The sequence below is a fragment of the Artibeus jamaicensis genome, unplaced genomic scaffold (genome assembly GCF_021234435.1).
Source record: "Artibeus jamaicensis isolate MK-2021 breed Jamaican fruit bat unplaced genomic scaffold, CSHL_Jam_final contig_484, whole genome shotgun sequence".
NCBI lineage: Eukaryota > Metazoa > Chordata > Mammalia > Chiroptera > Phyllostomidae > Artibeus > Artibeus jamaicensis.
In genome coordinates this window covers 12,374,407-12,387,338 of record NW_026521859.1, presented here as the reverse complement: position 1 = coordinate 12,387,338, position 12,932 = coordinate 12,374,407, and the positions used below count along the sequence as shown (strand labels likewise).

The following is a 12,932-nucleotide window of genomic DNA, read 5'->3' as shown; positions in this document are numbered from 1 at the left end:
ATGACAACCTGAGCTGGTCACCCCAGAGTTGCCTGCATATTTCAGTTTTGTTGGCACCACCTGACTTAAAGGGCCAGCACAGATAGTGCTGCCTTGCCCTGGCTTACTTGGGAACTCGGGGCACAGGCAGCCGCCACCTCCCAGGCCACACCAGGCGCTCTCCTCTGGGTGGTCGCACTGCTCACTTAGCACCAACTCTCTCCAGGGAGATGCTGTGAAAAGGATACGACTGATTTTCTACACACTTATGGAAACACAACTCATGACTTGTTTTGCATTTTTCATGTTATTGCAGAACCAGAACCTTTAGAAAAAGGGAAAAAGGTAGAAAAAAATTCACCCATAGTTTCACTGCCCCCAAAACAACCAGCACTATATATTTTGGCATATTTTCTTCTAGTCTGTTCTCTATTTGAGTGTGTGTGTGTGTGTGTGTGTGTGTGTAAAATACATAGTTGTAAATACATCATATGCATTATTTTGTATTCTAATTTTTTCTTTAACATTACTATATATATATAGGCAATTTTTTAAATCATTTCTCAGCCTTTTGGTTAAGATCAAGTGTAGATAATTTTTGTGGCATCACCTATTTTCGCAGTTGACATTTTTAATGGCTATCTAATATTTTATTTGATATACAGTTAACCCCTGAATAACACGGGTCCGTTTATACGCAGATACTTCTCAAAAATACTGCACACGTCAGAGCCCCGGACCCTCGTGCTGTTCAGGGTCAGCTGGACTATGCACTGCTTGACCATGTTCTACTGGGAGGCATCCCAGTTGTTCCAAATTTCCGTCATGGTGCATAATGCTCTGAGGAAAACATCAGACACAATTTTTTCCACATTCAGAATAATTTAAGTTACGATTGAGCCTGGAAAGTAGAATTACTAAGGCAGAGGATCAGGATGTTCAGAGGCATCTGATTTCTGTACCCACAGACAAAGTGCTTTCTGAAGGGAGCACTGACCCATGACAAGGCCACCAGCAAGGCAAGGACATGCCGTTCAGATCCACTGTAGTGTAAGGACGCCCCTCACCATTAGGCAGCTTTTGTGCGCCAAAGTCACGGTTCCTACCTTTTGTAGGCTGTTCTCTCCTCACTGCCGAGCGCCTGATTCCCTTTGCAATAACACTGCTGCTCCCTTTCGGGGGATTCCCTCTGCTGCAGTGCAAATCCAGGGGCCAGCCTGCCTGCCGGCCCTGCGTCAGGGAGACCGGACAGGCCAACCCATCCACTCCTACCACGCCTGGCCAGCCAGTGGTGACCAGTCAGCTCCTGTCATCTCCTCATCTCCCTGCAGGTCCCTCTGTCCGGCCCTCGGGCACTTTGTCAGCTTCTGCCCATTTCCAAATCTGGTTTTGCAGCCTTTCTGGTGAGTCTATGAGTTCCCAACCTTCCTCCAATAAATTCTTCCCTTTGCCTCATATCAGACAATGTTTCTGCTGCTCGAGAATACACACTGACACCTCTCCAATTCAGTGTTTTCACACTGCAAGTCAGGACTCTCTGCTGGATTGTGAAGCCCATCATGAAACCACCCTAAGAAATGGACAGGGTAAAAAGTGTGTCATGTGGAGGAAGGGAAGCGCTGTTTAGTGGAACCTGCTTGCTTTATACACATGTGTGTTTGTGTGCGCATCAATGAGTTAAAGTAAAAACATTCCCAGGTTTGAGAAACACAGCCCTGACTGCACTAGAGTTACTTAGGGATAAGGAGCAGATAATCTCTGATCTCTTTTAGACACTTTTCATATTTCTCCCCAAATCTGTAGTACCTACAAAGATGTAACTCCTTGCCAAGAGAACAGCATATTTCAAGGTCCACCCACTATTTTCTTCTCATTCCCAACCTGACATCTCCTCCTACTGTTTACTTAATGACACTTAATGGTAACAGACATGTTTTCCTGCTGGCCTTTTAAACTGCTATTAATGGCACCAATATTCCACCAGCTACCCAAGCTGAAATATTCTAGGGCAGGGGTCAAACTCATTTTCACCAGGAGCCACATCAGCCTGGCGGTTGCCTTCAATGGGCTGAAATAAGTTTAGGACTGTATAAATGTAACTACTTAACTGTTAAAGAGTTGAAATTACATTCAGCCCTTTGAAGGCAACCATGAGGCTGATGTGACCACCGGTGAAAATGAGTTTGACACCCCTGTTCTAAGGTCCTAATTCTTGATTACTGTCATTCATTTGTTCATTCATTTACTGAGCATCTACTGTTGTCTTGTAGGAGAGAAGGCATGCAGGCAGCCAACTACAACACATGGCCACATACTTCATCTTGGAAGAATGTACAGTGCCTAACGGAGGGAGGGAAGAGCAATTTCACAGAGCAGATGACTCCTCGTGCCTTCCTACCAAATCATTACTAAGTTCTGTTGCTTCTACCTTTGAAATAGTTTGCCAAATTATCCCTCATTTCCATCTCTACCGGGGTCACCCTAGCTTCGATCCTTTTTATAGTTTTTGTAGACCCTCTTGCCAATACTGTTTTTCTACCAATGCCCTAGGAATCACCTTAAAACAGTTCTGATCACGTCACTTCCTTTCTCAAAAGCCTTCAATGGCTCCCCGTTACCTAGTAAATAAAACCCCAACTCTCCAATACAACATTGTTGATTTAGCTTCTTCACCACCGTCCCCGAATTTCTTCCCAGCTCCGTGTCCCACCAGGCCGGCTGGTCCTCCAGGACCACCGGCAAGGCGCTCCCTCCGCAAACACACACCTGCCGCACACACAGGAGCCAGAACAACACACCGTGGCCGCAGACTGCAACGGCGGCAGCTCTGGTGGCCCGGCTGTCTCCTATCGAGCCAGGCACCTGAGAGACTCGCAAAAATGTAAAATGAAGCCACCCCTCTCACTAATTTCTTTTTGCTTTGGAACACAGAGTTATTATTTTATGAAAAACATGATGCTATGTTAACATGAAATGAGTTCTTATTATTCCTTTAAAGGAATTAATAAACACTTTTAAATTCTTAATAGAAATTAAATGCAACAGCTACAACCTTCAAGGCAAAAGCTCTCCGGGATCCTCAATAATTTTTAAGACCACTTATTTAATAACTTATTTAAGACCACAAAGCTTGATGACTCCTGACTCCGGCTGAACACACCCCTTTAAGCAGACGAAGGGTCTCTGAACGCACCGCCCTCTCCTACCTTTACTCACGCCCCAGTGGGGTGCTGCAGTGTGTATGTATGTGTTCATTTGCCTCATCCGAGGATATGGGGTTTTTTTATTCTAGAGAGGGAGAGAGAGAAACGCCAACTGGTTGCCTCTCATGTGCGCCTCAACTGGGGACCAAACCTGCAACCAAGGTCTGTGCCCTCACTGGGAATCGAACCTGCAGCCTTTCTTGTGTGTGGGATGATGCTCCAACCAACAGTTTTTAAAGCATTAAAAAAACAAGAAGTGATCATAGTGAGAACAACTATTTTTACAGAAATAATAATGATGGTAGAAAAAGCCACTAATTATTTTAGAATAAATAATAATAACGAATAAGTCAGCCTAATAATCATCATAAAAACAAGAATAAAATGATTATTTCTATAATATGGCTTACAGTAAAAAAACTTAGATATTCAGAAAATAAAAACACACAAAAGCAACCACCATTTAAAGTTCAATTTTTCATCAAGTCGACACCTCTTTTATTTTCTCAAATGGCACCTCTGAGAAGAAATTCCTGGTTAATCCGTCCAAAAGCAACTGCTCTTTCCTCCAGATTCCCACAGCATGCCACTCAGACCTTTCCCCCGGGGGCCCCGGGGAGCCCATGGGAAGGTGCATGCTGAATTCCTAAACGTGCACATTTAACTATCCCGAATCCAGCGATACCTACCAGAGAAGACTCCAACCAACCACAGAAACCTACGTGCTGTTCACACAATGCAGTCCCTCACCCGAGGCTCAACGTAACGTCTACCAAAGACTTGGCCATCTGGCCATTATTATTTATCTCCAGTAAAATCTAGCTATGTTGCAGACGCTTAGAGATGGGAGGAAATACACCAACTATGTTTACTGTGTTTCATGAGCAGCTTAAGGGGATTTTATTGGTAACTTTGGTGTGTTCTGTTCTTACACTCACTTTGGACCCAACACCACGTGCAACGACACGGCTGTGCTGCAGAGAAGAGCAGACGCTCCCCTGCAACCTGCAGACGCTGTCGGAGGGGAAGGCCCGGGGGTGTGCCCGGGAGTCCCAGGCCTGCGCAGTCCTGTCCTCTGGACAGGGTATGTCGCATCCACCCTGGGTCAGGGCTACTGCCCATTTCTGGATGGAGTATCTTGAAGGTCAAGGCTGCAGTTCCAGTATCAGGACCCAGCTTAGCCACCAACTCCAGCAGTGTGCCCCTCGGCCAGTGCCTGGTACCACACCCCTGCCTAAGCCTGAGTCTCGGGGAAAGAAAGAAAAGGAAAACGAGCGTTGGAGGGGAGCTGGAAGAGCTTGTTTTCACCATCGCCGCAGTTGGGGTGGCTGTGGTCGGGCTGATTCATCCAGGGCTCTTCGGATGGGCTAGGGCCCCAGCCCCACCTAGCAAAGTTCACATCACCGCCACCCACTCCTGCTTCCTGGGTCCTGTGCGACACCTGACCTGGCAGCCGGGGCAGGGCTGGGCCATCTTGCTCCTTCCCTTTCATCCTGCTTGGCTTAGTGAATAACCCTGAAGCTCAGGCCAGGAGCACTGAGGGACGGGGAGGCTCTGGGCTTGTCTGGAAAACTCGATCCACACCATCTCACCGCCACCCAGACACGCACGCCATACACAAACACACCGTCACAAACAGAGGCAGCTCGGAGGCCTGCCAGCCTGCTTCACCTACCCTGACATCCTCGGGACAATCTCTCAACAGGGAACTTGTCTCACACCCCAGCCCCGCCGTGCACACGTGTGCACAGATACACATAGTTACAATGTGCCTGAGAAGGCAGGTCAGAGTTCCTTCAGCCACGAGGCTCTCAGGACGAACTAGCTGTTTGATCTGGGCAAGTTCCTTAATCTTTGGAGCTCAGTTCTTCATCTGTAAAACAAGGAAACCTCTTAGGATTCTCATGAGGACTAAATGAGAAATGGCTTAATTAATATCATATTTACTCTAAACTTCTTTACAGATGGCACATAGTACATATAGACACTTACAACACTCCCTGGCACGTGGAAGTATTATGCAAAGATATGCTATTCTTATCTCCAACATTTTCACTGCCACAGGCCCAGGAAGAAATGAGGACTCAGAGAAATCCACAAAGTCGATTCCTGAAAGGAATCCCAAAAACGACTCCCAGAGGCTGCGTCAGAGGGAAGGCAGGGAAGGAGAGGGAGAAGCAAGACTTTCTGAGGACCACCCAGAAGGCACCAAGCTAACATCTCGTGGTTGTAAAGAGAATTTTGAGTTAGAGCTCCAGGGGCTGGCCCAGGCAGGAAAAGACTCCATTTCCTTAGAGATCAAGAGACCTGGGAGTAAAACTGAAGTCAACTCTAAGAATAGATGGAGGCTGCCCTGAGGACCCGCAGGCACCAGCCGACTGGAAGGAAGGAACACAAGGCCTGGGAGAATCTGGCCTACGCTCAGCCACCCAGTACATCCGAGAGAAAGACCGTCTCCCACCGTGATGAAAACAGATTCCACATCTGAATGGTCTCCAAGTTTGTGGCTGTCACAGATACTGCTTAGAGAGAAGGGAAGGAGCCTGCAAGGAAAGGAAAAATCAGCCTTGACTCCCAGGGGCCTGGTGGTGGGAGGGAATAGTACTCCTCCCCTTCATAATATAAAGACAGCTTGAGATACCTACTTGCCAGAGAGAAGAGTAAACCCTCCCCTGAGTCTTAATCAGAGCTCATTCTGACCAGAGCACCCAGGAAAGTCAGCTTAATAAGCCGGAGCTTAGGAAGGAGTCTGTGAAGAACAGACAGATGCCTCCACGGGGACAGGCAGCCGGGGGCCCTCTGTGCCCCACCCTCTCCTCCTCCACAGCCTCTAACACTTCCAGCTGGAGCCTGAGCTGGAGAGCAAGGTCTGCTCAGTCTGAGGCCCTGTTTGGGCCTCCTTTCCCAGAACTCGGGGCCCCCGGGGAGGGGCAGAGGACGGGCCTGGAGGGAAGAAAACAGAGAACTGCAGGGAGGCTATGCTGGAGCAGACCACGCTGGGGCCAGAACTGGGAGTTTCTGGGACAGCCCCAATGTCAAGTATTCTGTCCAACTGTCTGACCACAGGCCAGAACTTGTGGGCTGATTTTTATTTTAGAAAAAAGGATGAAATGAGGTCAGAGGTGGGATGGTAAGGAAAGAAAAGAGTGCTGACTCTCTGGTTTTCGGTAGCCCCCACATCCACCCCCAGGAGCTCGGTCTTGGAGGTGAGTAGGACGGTGATACAAGGATGACAGAGGCTATTGCTTATAAGGGCTTATGACCTGCTTGGCACTTGGCAGGGCTTTGTGAATGACCTCAGGAGCCTGGTGCAGAGCGTGGGATCTGAAGCCTCAGCCCCTTACTCTGTATAACCATCCTGTGCCTCAGTTTCCTTGTTTGTAAAAGTATAATAATGATGCCTCCCTCAGAGACCTGTTGTGAGGACACAAAAAGCTCACACTTGTCACAAAGTATGCATGCCGTGACCATTAGCCATTGCTGGACTGCGACTCAGCCATAACAAAGAAGAGTCTCGTGCCCTCTGCAACAACGTGGACGGACCGAGGTGGTGTTTCGCTCAGTGAAATAAGTCACACAGAGAAAGACAAATACCATACAATTTCACTTATTGTGGAATTTAAAAAACGAAATAAACAAAACAGAAACAAGCTCACAGATGCAGAGAACAAACTGATGGTTGCCAGATGGGAGGGGGATGTGGGATGGTGGGGAAAAGGGGACACGATTAAATGTACAAATTGCCAGATATAAAAAAAAGTCACGGGGATGTAAAGTATGGCACAGGGAATACAGTCAATGATATTGTAATAACTGTGTACAGTGCCGGGCGGGTACTAGACTTATCGGGATGACAAGTCTAACTTATTTGCGAGTTATATAAATGTCTAATCTCTGTGTTATACGCCTGTGACTGATACAATATTGTATGTCAACTGTGGTTGAATAATAAATAAATAATAACAGTAATCATAATTAGCTACTGCTGACCCTCACATTGGCTCGGTGAGGTAAGGGTTATACTCTACCCACCTTACAGAGGGGGAACTCAGGGAAGGAGCCAAGCCAGGACTCAAACCCGGTGGTTTCTCTGCTGAGCACAGCCTCTCCCAACCACTTCATAAGGGAGGCACGGCTCAGCGGTTATATGCAGAAACTTTACAGCCAAATGACTGAGTCAGCCTTCCAGCTCAGCTACTGACCAGCTGCATGAATGCAAGCAAGCTGCTTCACCATCGGAGCCTTGGTTTGCTCATCGTGAAATGGGTGTCCTGCGTCCCTAGACTGCTGAGGAGAGGACATGAGTTACTAAGTGCATGAAACACTTCTAGTCATGGCCTCTTCCCCTGGGCCTGTCCTCCATGTCTCCTCTGGCCACAGGGCTTGTAACTGTACTCTCAGTCCCCACTCACACTGGGCCCTGACTGCTGTGTCCCTGGGGCCCCCAGTGACTCTGTGACCTCCTAGGGGTCTGAGGTGGCAGCAAGCAGATCTGTGTCAACAAACAAGGCAACCCCCTCTCCTCTCCCTCCCTCCTAAGGATGCAGCCTCAGCCCTCTCCCCCTCCCCCACCCCAGGAGCGGCTGTCCAGGAAGAATTTCTACCAGGGTGGGAGAACTGGTCAGGCCACTGAGGGCAAATAGTTTCAGAGGGAGGTGGCTTTTGCAGCCCCTTAGGGGAGATGACATGGGTGTCATGTTTTTGAAGGGACTGAAAAGCCATGCCACATTAGGTACCCTGCCCAGTCCATGAGGGCTGCTGGCCGGGCCTGTTGCACGGGACACATGGGTTTTTCTATTCCAAGGGCAAAGGAAGGCCAGGGAGGGGAAAGAGACAGTGTGGGAGGGAGGGAATCCTGACCCAGGGAAGGGAGCCTGCCCCGGAGGGCAGAGGCCTGCCTGGTCTAGCCTGAGCCCAGAGGAGACCTAAGAGGCATTTTTATGGGGGTTGTGCTGGGTCAAAAGTAGCTCTCTGGGCCCTGGTATGTAGATAGCTGGAGATGGGGTAGGGGAGAGGCCTCACACAACCAGATGCCGGCTGAAGGACCAGGTGGTGCTCTCACCCAATCCAGCAGCCTCTGGAGCGGCGCACTGGACAACAGCCCCACCTGGTGGACAGATGGGGACCACCAAGGGCCAGGGAGTGTGGAAGAAGGAAGGATGACAAGGAAGGCGGAAGCAGGTAAATAGTAGTCTCAGGGGAGGTTTGGAGGTGGAAGGGGCTTTGGATTCTTCTCCACAGTAGAAGCCCCTCCAAAGCATGAGGAACCAACTTCTTCAGAAGGGAATCAGGCAATTATCTGTTAGAAAGTTCTTATACTTTTTAGAAATTTGCCTCCACCAACACCCACTACCCAGGGACTTCCAAAGGCAGACAGTTTAAATATTTGAACACAGCTATAACATCCCTCCTACACCTTCTTCCCATTTGGTTCACCCTTCCAGAGTTTGACCTCAACTGTCATCCACCACATCTTCTTCCTTCACGGGATCGTTCTTTTTGTAACATACTAACTTCCCAGGAGCCCTTCTAATTCTATCCCCGAGCCATCCCCTCCCCACACCAGCTGCATCATGTTTAATCTTTGGGTTCCAAACTCCCTATCGTTCAGGGTCTGATATGCTGGGGAAGTTGATGCTCCACTTGGGAGTTAATTTAGACACCAAGAGCACAGGCTTTGAAATCAGACCAGCGCTCAAATCTGACCTCTGCCACTCACTGGCCTGCGTGACTCTCGGGCAAACTTCTTAGCCTTTCAGAACCTGTTTCCCCATCTGTAAATTGGGGGTAGGGGTATTTACTACCTGAAGCTGTGGTGAATATTAAGTGAGATGAGGTGGTCAAAACATTTACAACAGCTCCTGGCAACATTACTCAGCTCCTGTCCTCAGAGGAATGCAGGGCTGCAGGGAGTGCTTTGGGAAGAGCAAGGTGAAAGGTCAGAAGGACACAGGGAGACTTTTCGGAGGTAGTGGGCCTTTCCAAACCAGCGCGAATCCCAGGTGAAATCCCCAAAATGGGTACCTGGTTCCAAAATCCTTTCCAGAAGCGTCCCTGGCCACACCCTCCTGTTGTAATGGGGCAGGCCTCAACAGCTCTTTAAAACTCGGAGGGTTTAAAAGTTAAATGTCTTTGAGGGCAGGAGAAACACACCAAAATAAACACATCTACCCGCTGGGCTTTGAAAGGGAAACTTGGCAGGGGCCCCAGAACTTTCCCCACCCCAGCCCTCCTGAAACTTCCTCTTGTGGTTTCTCAAGAGAACAACCTGTTCTCTTTCCCCAGCCAGAAGCGTGCCTGGGGCAGGGGCTGGGGCGCTAGAAGGTTCCATAGAACCCACCTACCCGCCCACAGGTGAGTGAGGAAGGGGGTTGCATGGCAGAGGAAGAGCCTGGAGGCCTGCATAGTTCTGAATGTTCGCATCCTGCTTACCTGTTACCTTGGTATGGCCCCCCCCCACCTGGAGTCCCAGAACCAACACCCATGCCTCCAATACACACCCCTCTCCCCCTCTCTCAAAGACAGAAAGACGGTGGGGGTGGACCGACTGCAGGCGGAGAAGACAGTCTCAGGGCCTCCCCAGATCTGTGCAGAGGGTTCCTGTGAGAAACCTCGAGTTTCAGAAAGGTTCTGCTAAAATGGCTTGAATCCATGGAACCTCTACCCTGTGGCCTGGTTTCTGTAACAGGCATGGTCCCAGCCTGCCTAGAGGCACAGGGTCAGACCCGCGGATGCAGCTTTGGGGTACAGCAGCTTTGGGGTGCAGCAGCTATGAGGTACAGCAGCTGTGGGGTGCAGCAGCTGTTGGGAAGAGGTAAGTATCTTATGGTTGCTTCACTCCTTGACCACCTTCATTACCCAGTTACTGAGGACTGTTCCTCCTGGAATCTAGAATATGAGGGCCTCTGCTATTCCTTTTTATTTATTTTTAAAAATATGTTTATTAGTACTAGAGAGAAAGGAAGAGAAATATTGATGTGAGAGAGAAACACTGATTAGTTGCCTCCCATACGTGCCTCAACTGGGGCTCGAACTTGCAACCTAGGTATGTGTCCTGACTTGGAACTGAACCCCCCACCGGACAGCACTCCAACCACCTGAGCCACACTGGCCAGTGCAGTGTCCGCTAGTCTTAAGGATTCCCAACAAAAGAGATGTCTTAGTTCCCTGTCTCCCAGATTCTGGCACATTATATCAATGTTGTGGTCTTTCTTGCATCAATCCCTGGTCCGTTCCTCTTGATAAGGGAGGCTTAGGAAACACACACACGGAGGGCCATTAAGAGAGGATACCAGCTCTGGGAAGTCGCCCCAACCCTACCTGTGAACAGTATTAGCGCACACTCTCAGCTAACAGACTACGCTCCTCTGTATCACCCAAGATACCGAACCATGGAGCCCCTTTGGGCAACTCCTAAGCCCCTGGCTCAAGTACATATTCTATGCAGTCAGGCAAGGAGGTACATTTCCCTAGTGGTTAAATACAGGGCCTGCCTTCCAAGTCAAGTGACCTGGGTTCATATTTTTATTTTTTAAGAGTCAAATTCTATTTTTAAAGAGGGGGGAAAGAAGGGAGAAAAAGAGGGAAAGAAACATCGATTCATAAGGGAAACATGGATCGGCCACTCACACATACTCAGCCAGGGACCTGGCCCGCAACCCAGGCATGTGCCCTGACCAGGAATCAAACCAGCAATCTTTCAGTTCACAGGCCCATGCTCAACCCACTCAGCCCCATCAGCCAGGGTTCAAGTGACCTGGGTTTAAATCCCAGCTCTGTCATTTATTTCTGGTGCCCTCTTTAGAAAAATTCTCTCCTACCTGAATTTCCTCACTTATAAAATGGAGATAATCCTAGTGCTTACCTTATAGGACTGTTCGGAGGATTAAATGAGACATTACACCTAAAAACATTTAGAAGAATACCTGACAGAGCTACGTAAGTGGGAGCTAGTATTCCGAACCCGAGAGGGAAGGAAACAGGAATGAGAAGGTGTTTGGCGCCATGGAGGTCATGGCCTCCGGGACTGGGCACAGACTGGTATCTAGCTGGAATTCTCAGAGACGCTTTCAATTGTAAATTCCAGGGGGGCAGAAGCTCTGACTTGTTTACCATTACACCCCCAACATCTAGTGTATACAGACAGAGTATGGCCACAGCAGACAGCTGTTAAATGAACTCATAAGTTGTTGCATCAATCACCTCCCAAAAGAACCTGGGAATTGAAAGAGCAGAAGAATCTGCAGAAATGCAAGGAGAGCTGGCTCTCTTCACCCACGTCTGGTCCCAAAGGGAATTGCGGTGGTGGACACGGAGTGAGGGATTATTAAAGGAAATAAGACTCGAGTCCAGGGGTGAGGAGCAGGTGCCCCAAGATTGTGTGGACTGTCATATCACCCCCAAGTGAACCCTCCTAGCTGTACCTAGCTGAGAATTTTGGGGGTTTTGGAGACCAGCCCTTTCTCTGAATTCGGCCTGTTCATTATCACCTCTTCTTCATGCCTAGACAGGGGGTTAGATCTGGGTTAGGGTTAGGGCAATGTAGCAGGGCTCCGTACAACTCTGTGCAATGAGTAAGTGTCCCCAGACTTCCCATAACTTCTCTATCTGGTGACTATTCATCAGTCAGAACACAACTCAAATGTCCTCCTCTTTCTGAAGCCTTCCCAGCCACCCCAACTTAATGCCTTATCTCTGTTCTTCAAGACCCACACTGGCTGCAGGTGAATAACATCACTGCACCCTCAGGATGCAATACAATCTCAGACACAGTAGGCACTCAATCAGTGTTTGGAAATGGACACATTAAAACTCCTTTGGTAACAGCAAACCACTTTCTCCAGTTACTCCTCTTGTTGACACAGAAGACACTGAGGCTGCCACTTGTGTGCCCATCAAACACCAGAGGCATGAACACTGAGGCACTCCTCCTTCCAGTCCTGTCCTCTGGCTTCCTCCCCTGGCCCTGGCTGGCAGGAGAATCGAAGGCTCCCTGCCCACACTGGTTCTGCCCTCCTACTCGCCTTCTACCTCCATCTCTGATCTACGTAGAACAACGCAGCCCACTGGGCTCCAACACCAGCTTGGAAGGGGGCTATGCGCACATAAGAAAACACTCAGGGCTTCGGTGGGATTTCACTGCCCTTTAACTGTATGGAGAACTGCTCACTCAGAAAGTGAGCCCAGCTCTGAGGGACAACCAGGTGATGAGAGAGCGGTGACCTCAACCCACTCACCTCCCAACCCTGACCCTTAGCGGCTCCAGTGAAGGGGGATACTGACCCCCCATTTTCTTGGCTTCTCCAGCCTTCACAAGCCTACCTCCTAGGCGGGTGAGCCCCCCGGAGCATGTACTGTCGCCGCAGACACTCTCTCCCGCAGCCTCTAGCTTCTGTCCTGGTGATGTGGGGGAGTGAGGGGTCGCAACCTCCAGCCGCCGGGAGGGGCGTGCACCACTCTCCAAAAACCCAAACAGAATCAGTCTCCACCCCCGCAGGGGCGGCGTGTTTACAAAGTCCTCGTCAAGCCGGGGAACGCGAGTTTAAAGCTGGGCAGGAAGTGGGGGAAGAGGGGGCGGGGGAAACAAAAAGGGGGCTGAGCTCGGCTCAGCTAAGGTTAGGGCCTGCGGACCTCACCCGCGTACCCTAGGTGAGGAGGTGGAGGTACCCCCCGCGTGTTCGGGCAGGTGTGGCGCAGGTCTGAAGACTTACGCCTTCGGGGCATTTGCCACTCAACCACCCGCTACCCAGG

At 49.6% G+C, this 12,932-nt stretch overlaps 1 protein-coding gene across 1 annotated transcript in view; it reads right to left on the bottom strand.

Moving 5' to 3' along the window:
- CCND3 (cyclin D3) overlaps window positions 1-12,686 on the bottom strand; it is a 93,423-nt gene extending 80,737 nt beyond the window's left edge. The window contains exon 1 of the mRNA XM_037154927.2: window positions 12,504-12,686. The gene's annotated coding sequence lies outside the window, so the exon portion shown is untranslated. The remainder of the gene's footprint in view (window positions 1-12,503) is intronic.
- Window positions 12,687-12,932: the final 246 nt, after the last annotated feature.